At 25.5% G+C, this 6,977-nt stretch overlaps 1 pseudogene; it reads left to right on the top strand.

The window, feature by feature from the left end:
• Window positions 1-544: 544 nt before the first annotated feature.
• Window positions 545-1,201, top strand: LOC137927556 (ATP synthase subunit a-like; annotated as a pseudogene).
• Window positions 1,202-6,977: the final 5,776 nt, after the last annotated feature.

The following is a 6,977-nucleotide window of genomic DNA, read 5'->3' as shown; positions in this document are numbered from 1 at the left end:
GTATTGTTTTACCTATAAATAACCAAATTCGTATTATAATTACAGCAACAGATGTAATTCATTCATGAACTATTCCTTCTCTAGGAGTTAAAATTGATGCTAATCCTGGTCGACTCAATCAAGGAAATCTTTATATTAATCGCCCAGGAATTTTTTATGGTCAATGTTCTGAAATTTGTGGGTCAAATCACAGATTTATACCTATTGTAATTGAAAGAATTTCTATTAAAAATTTTATTAATTGAATTAATAATTATTCTTCATTAGATGACTGAAAGCAAGTATTGGTCTCTTAAACCACTTAATAGTAAATAAGCAATTATTTCTAATGAAAGAATTAGTTAAATTTATAACATAAATATGTCAAATTTATATTATTACTAAAGTAATATTCTTTTATTCCTCAAATAATACCCATTAATTGAATTTTATCTTTCTTTTTTTTATTACTATTTCTATTTTATTTAATATTATAAATTATTATATTTTCTTAAATAAAAATAATTTTAATAATAATCAAAATAAAAACGTTAAAAAAATTTTCAATTTCGATCCTTCAACTAATTTATTTAATCTACAATTAAATTGAATTAGAACCCTTATTGGTTTAATTATTATTCCATATACATTTTGATTTATTCACAATCGTAAATTTGTTTTTTGAAACTTAATTCTTAATAAATTACATAATGAATTTAAAACTTTATTAGGCCCTAATAGATTTAATGGTTCAACTTTTATTTTTATTTCATTATTTTCTTTTATTTTATTCAATAATTTTTTAGGACTATTTCCTTATATTTTTACTAGAACAAGTCATTTAACAATTTCTCTTTCTATTTCCCTTTCACTATGATTAAGATTTATATTATATGGTTGAATTAATAATTACCAACATATATTTATTCATATAATTCCTCAAGGAACTCCTAGTATTCTTATACCTTTTATAGTATTAATTGGAACAATTAGTAATGTTATTCGACCAGGAACATTAGCAGTTCGACTAACTGCTAATATAATTGCAGGCCATCTTCTTCTTACCTTATTGAGAAATACTGGAATTAATATACCTTCTTATATACTAATTTTTTTAATTTTTATTCAAATTTTACTATTAATTCTTGAATCAGCAGTTGCAATTATTCAATCCTATGTAATTTCTATTCTTAGAACATTATATTCTAGTGAAACTAATTAATAACAATACATAATAATCACCCTTACCACTTAGTAGATTTTAGTCCCTGACCTTTAACAGGATCTATTGGAGTAATAACTTTAGTTACAGGAATAATTAAATGATTTCACAATTTTAACATAAATTTAATAATTTTAGGCTACATGATTATTTTATTAACAATATATCAATGATGACGAGATATTTGTCGAGAAGGTACTTTCCAAGGTAAACATACTTTATTTGTATTAAAAGGTTTACGATGAGGAATAATTCTTTTTATTATCTCTGAAGTATTTTTCTTTATCTCATTTTTTTGAGCTTTTTTTCATAATAGTCTTTCACCTAATATTGAAATTGGGGCAATATGACCTCCCTTTAGAATTATCCCATTTAACCCCTTTCAAATTCCATTATTAAATACAATTATTTTAATTACCTCAGGAATTACAGTTACCTGAGCTCACCATGCAATTATACAAAATAATTTTTCCCAAATAACTCAAGGTTTATTTATCACTATTATATTAGGAATTTATTTTTCTATTTTACAAGCATATGAATATTTTGAAGCTTCTTTTTCTATTGCAGATAGAATTTATGGATCTACTTTTTTTGTAGCAACAGGATTTCATGGACTTCATGTAATTATTGGGACAATTTTCCTTTCTATTTGTCTTATCCGTCATTTAAATTTCCATTTTTCCAATAATCATCATTTTGGATTTGAAGCAGCAGCATGATATTGACATTTTGTTGATGTAGTATGATTATTCCTTTATATTTCGATTTATTGATGAGGAAACTAATTTATTTATATAATATATTTAGTATATTTGACTTCCAATCAAAAAGTTTAATTTAATTTAATATAAATAATTAATTTATTATTAACATTAACTATTATAATTATATTAATTTCTAATATTTTAATATTTTTATCCTTAATTTTATCAAAAAAATCATTTATAGATCGAGAAAAAAATTCTCCATTTGAATGTGGATTTGACCCCAAATCTTCTGCACGAATACCATTTTCTCTTCACTTTTTTTTAATTACTATAATTTTTTTAATTTTTGATATTGAAATTGCATTAATTTTCCCTTTAATTAATTGTTTTAACTTAGTAAATTTTTCTACAATAATAAAAATTAGATTTTTTTTTAATAATATTATTAATTGGGCTTTATCATGAATGAAATCAAAATATACTCAATTGAACAAATTAGGATTATAGTTTATAGAAAACATTTGATTTGCATTCAAAAAATATTAATTTTTAATTAATCTTAAATAAGAAGCAAATATTGCATTTAATTTCGACTTAAAAGAAAGAGTTAATAACTCCTTATTTAAATAATTAATTGAAACCAAAATAGAGGTATATCACTGTTAATGATATTATTGAATAAAAAATTCCAATTAAATTATGAAATATAAAAATTAAGCTACTAACTTAAATTATAGTGGCTAGTAATCATTAATATTTCTATTTATATAGTTTATTATTAAAACATTACATTTTCATTGTAAAAATAATTTTTTTTTTATAAATATTTAAAGATTTAATAATCTCCTTAATATCTTCAATATTATGCTCTTTTTATAAGCTATTTAAACTAATTAAATTAAAAATATTAAATATGTAATTAATATTCATAAAATAAAACTAAATAAATAAATTTTAAAAATATTTATTTGATAAAAATTATAATAAACAAAATAATTTTTAATAATATTAAATATACCTTGACCTCTATAAATTTCTCTTCATCCTATATCAATTATATGAGAGACGTAAACTAACTTTTGAATTTTTAAATCTATGCCGTATCAATGTAACGCTAAGTGGAGATTTTTCCGCTGGTCGATTAAAACATTCGTCTTAGTTTTCAGTTTTTGATTGCTATTAATAAAAAATATTAAAAAGACAACTTCAAATTTCATGCAGTATAAACGAAACACCAGATGATGATTTTCGCTTCAAGATTTCCTAAGAATGTCTCAATTTTCCTTTGAAATTGATATTAGAGACGTTACCTAACTTTTAATTTTTTAATCTATGCCGTATCAATGTAACGCTAGGTGGAGATTTTTCCGCTGGTCGATTAAAATATTCGTCTTAGTTTCCAATTTTGATTGCTTTTAATAAAAAAATATTAAAAAGACAACTTCAAATTTCAAGCAGTATAAACGAAACACCTGATGTTAATTTTCGCTTCAAGATTTTCTAAGAAAGTCTCAATTTTCTTCCTAAATTGATATGAGAGACGTAACCTAATTTTTAAAATCTACGCAGTATCAATGTAACGCTGTGTGGAGAAGTTTCCGCTAGTCCGATAATAAATTCGTCATAATTTTCTTTTATGACTTTTTTACTCCAAAATTATTTAAATTAAAAATCTAACCTCATACAGTATAAACGAAACACCTGATGATGATATTTGCTTCAAGATTTCCTATGAGTGTCTCATTTTTCTTCTAAAATTGATATAAGAGACGTTACCTAACTTTTAATTTTTTAATCTATGCCGTATCAATGTAACGCTATGTGGAGATTTTTCCGCTAGTCCGATAATAAATTCGTCATAATTTTCTTCTATGACGAAACACCTAATGTTGATTTTCGCTTCAAAATTTTCTAAGAAAGTCTCATTTTTTTCTGAAATTGATATTTGAGACGTAACCTAACTTTTATATTTGTAAATCTATGCCGTATCAATGTAACGCTAGGTGGAGATTTTTCCGCTGGTCGATTAAAACATTCGTCTTAGTTTTCAGTTTTGATTGCTTTTAATAAAAAAAAAATTAAAGAGACAACTTCAAATTTCGTGCAGTATATACGAAAAAACTGATGTTGTTTTGCGCTTCAAGATTTTCTAAAAAAGGCTCAGTTTACTCTTGAAATTGATATTAGAGACGTAACCTAACTTTTAAATTTTTAAATCTATGCCGTATCAATGTAACGCTAGGTGGAGATTTTTCCGCAGGTCGATTAATAGATTTGTCTTAATTTCCATTTTTGATTGCTTTTAATAATAAAATATTGAAAAGACAACTTCGAATTTCAAGCAGTATAAACGAAACAACTTATTTTAATTTTCGCTTCAAAATTTTCTAAGAAAGTCTCATTTTTTTCTGAAATTGATATTTGAGACGTAACCTTACTTTTATATTTGTAAATCTATGCCGTATCAATGTAACGCTAGGTGGAGATTTTTCCGCTGGTCGATAAATACATTCGTCTTAGTTTTCAGTTTTGATTGCTTTTAATAAAAAATATTAAAGAGACAACTTCAAATTTCGTGCAGTATATACGAAAAAACTGATGTTGTTTTGCGCTTCAAGATTTTCTAAAAAAGGCTCAGTTTACTCTTGAAATTGATATTAGAGACGTAACCTAACTTTTAAATTTTTAAATCTATGCCGTACCAATGTAACGCCAGGTGGAGATTTTTCCGCAGGTCGATTAATAGATTTGTCTTAATTTCCGTTTTTGAATGCTTTTAATAAAAAAATATTAAAAAGACAACTTCAAATTTCAAGCAGTATACACGAAACACCTGATGTGTTTATGAGCTTCAAGAATTCCTATGAATGTCTCACTTTTCCTCTAAAATTGATATTAGAGATGTAATCTAACTTTTGAATTTTTAAATCTATGCCGTATCAATGTACCGATAGGTTAAGATTTTTCCGTTGGTCGATTAATACATTCGTCTTAGTTTTCATTTTTGATTGCTTTTAATAAAAAAATATTAAAAAGACAAATTCAAATTTCAAGCAGTGTAAACGAAATACCTGATGTTGATTTTCGCTTCAATATTTTCTAAGAAAGTCTCATTTTTCTTCCTAAATTGAAATGAGATACGTAACCTAATTTTTTATTTTTTAAATCTATGCAGTATCAATGTAAAGCTAGGTGGAGATTTTTCCGCTGGTCGATTAATACATTTGTATTAGTTTTCATTATTGAATGCTCTTAATAAAAAAATTTTGAAAAGACAACTTAAAATTTCAAGCAGTATAAACGAAACACCTGCTGTTGATTTTCGCTTCAAAATTTTCTAAGAAAGTCTCATTTTTTTCTGAAATTGATATTAAAAACGTAACCTAACTTTTATATTTTTAAATCTAAGCCGTGTCAGTGTAACGCTAGGTGGAGATTTTTCCGCTGGTCGATTTATACATTCGTCTTAGTTTTCAGTTTTGATTGCTTTTAATAAAAAAATATTAAAAAGACAACTTCAAATTTCATGCAGTATAAACGAAACACCTGATGATGATTTTCGCTTCAAGATTTCCTAAGAATGTCTCAATTTTCTTCTGAAATTGATATAAGAGACGTATCCTAACTTTTAAATTTTTAAATCTATGCCGTATCAGTGTAACGCTAGGTGGAGATTTTTCCGCTGGTCGATTAACACATTCGTCTTAGTTTTCATTTTTGATTGCTTTTAATAAAAAAATTTTAAAAAGACAACTTCAAATTTCATGCAGTATAAACGAAACACCTGATGATGATTTTCGCTTCAAGATTTCCTAAGAATGTCTCAATTTTCTTCTGAAATTGATATTAGAGACGTAATCTAACTTTTGAATTTTTAAATCTATGCCGTATCAATGCCGATACCGATAGGTTTAGATTTTTCCGTTGGTCGATTAATACATTCGTCTTAGTTTTCATTTTTGATTGCTTTTAATAAAAAAATATTAAAAAGACAAATTCAAATTTCAAGCAGTGTAAACGAAATACCTGATGTTGATTTTCGCTTCAATATTTTCTAAGAAAGTCTCATTTTTCTTCCTAAATTGATATGAGATACGTAACCTAATTTTTTATTTTTCAAATCTATGCAGTATCAATGTAACGCTAGGTGGAGATTTTTCCGCTGGTCGATTAATACATTTGTATTAGTTTTCATTATTGAATGCTTTTAATAAAAAAATTTTGAATAGACAACCTAAAATTTCAAGCAGTTTAAACGAAACACCTGATGATGATTTTCGCTTCAAAATTTTCTAAGAAAGTCTCATTTTTTTCTGAAATTGATATTAAAAACGTAACCCAACTTTTAAATTTTTATATCTATGCCGTATCATTGTAACGCTAGGTGGAGATTTTTCCGCTGGTCGATTAATACATTCGTCTTAGCTTTCATTTTTGATTGCTTTTAATAAAAAATATTAAAAAGACAAATTCAAATTTCAAGCAGTGTAAACGAAATACCTGATGTTGATTTTCGCTTCAATATTTTCTAAGAAAGTCTCATTTTTCTTCCTAAATTGATATGAGATACGTAACCTAATTTTTTATTTTTTAAATCTATGCAGTATCAATGTAACGCTAGGTGGAGATTTTTCCGCTGGTCGATTAATACATTTGTATTAGTTTTCATTATTGAATGCTTTTAATAAAAAAATTTTGAATAGACAACCTAAAATTTCAAGCAGTTTAAACGAAACACCTGATGTTGATTTTCGCTTCAAAATTTTCTAAGAAAGTCTCATTTTTTTCTGAAATTGATATTAAAAACGTAACCCAACTTTTAAATTTTTATATCTATGCCGTATCATTGTAACGCTAGGTGGAGATTTTTCCGCTGGTCGATTAATACATTCGTCTTAGCTTTCATTTTTGATTGCTTTTAATAAAAGAATATTTAAAAGACAACTGCATATTTTAAGCAGTATAAACGAAACACCTAATGTTGATTTTCGCTTCAAAATTTTCTAAGAAAGTCTCATTATTCTTCCTAAATTGTTATTAGAGACGTAACGTAACTTTTAAATTTT

The sequence above is a fragment of the Battus philenor genome, unplaced genomic scaffold (genome assembly GCF_028537555.1).
Source record: "Battus philenor isolate CCGP_79_NKW_IND1 unplaced genomic scaffold, ilBatPhil1.0.hap1 SCAF_33, whole genome shotgun sequence".
NCBI classification, from domain to species: domain Eukaryota; kingdom Metazoa; phylum Arthropoda; class Insecta; order Lepidoptera; family Papilionidae; genus Battus; species Battus philenor.
The sequence above is the reverse complement of the archived record's forward strand: the minus strand, read 5'-3'. Positions and strand labels throughout refer to the sequence as shown.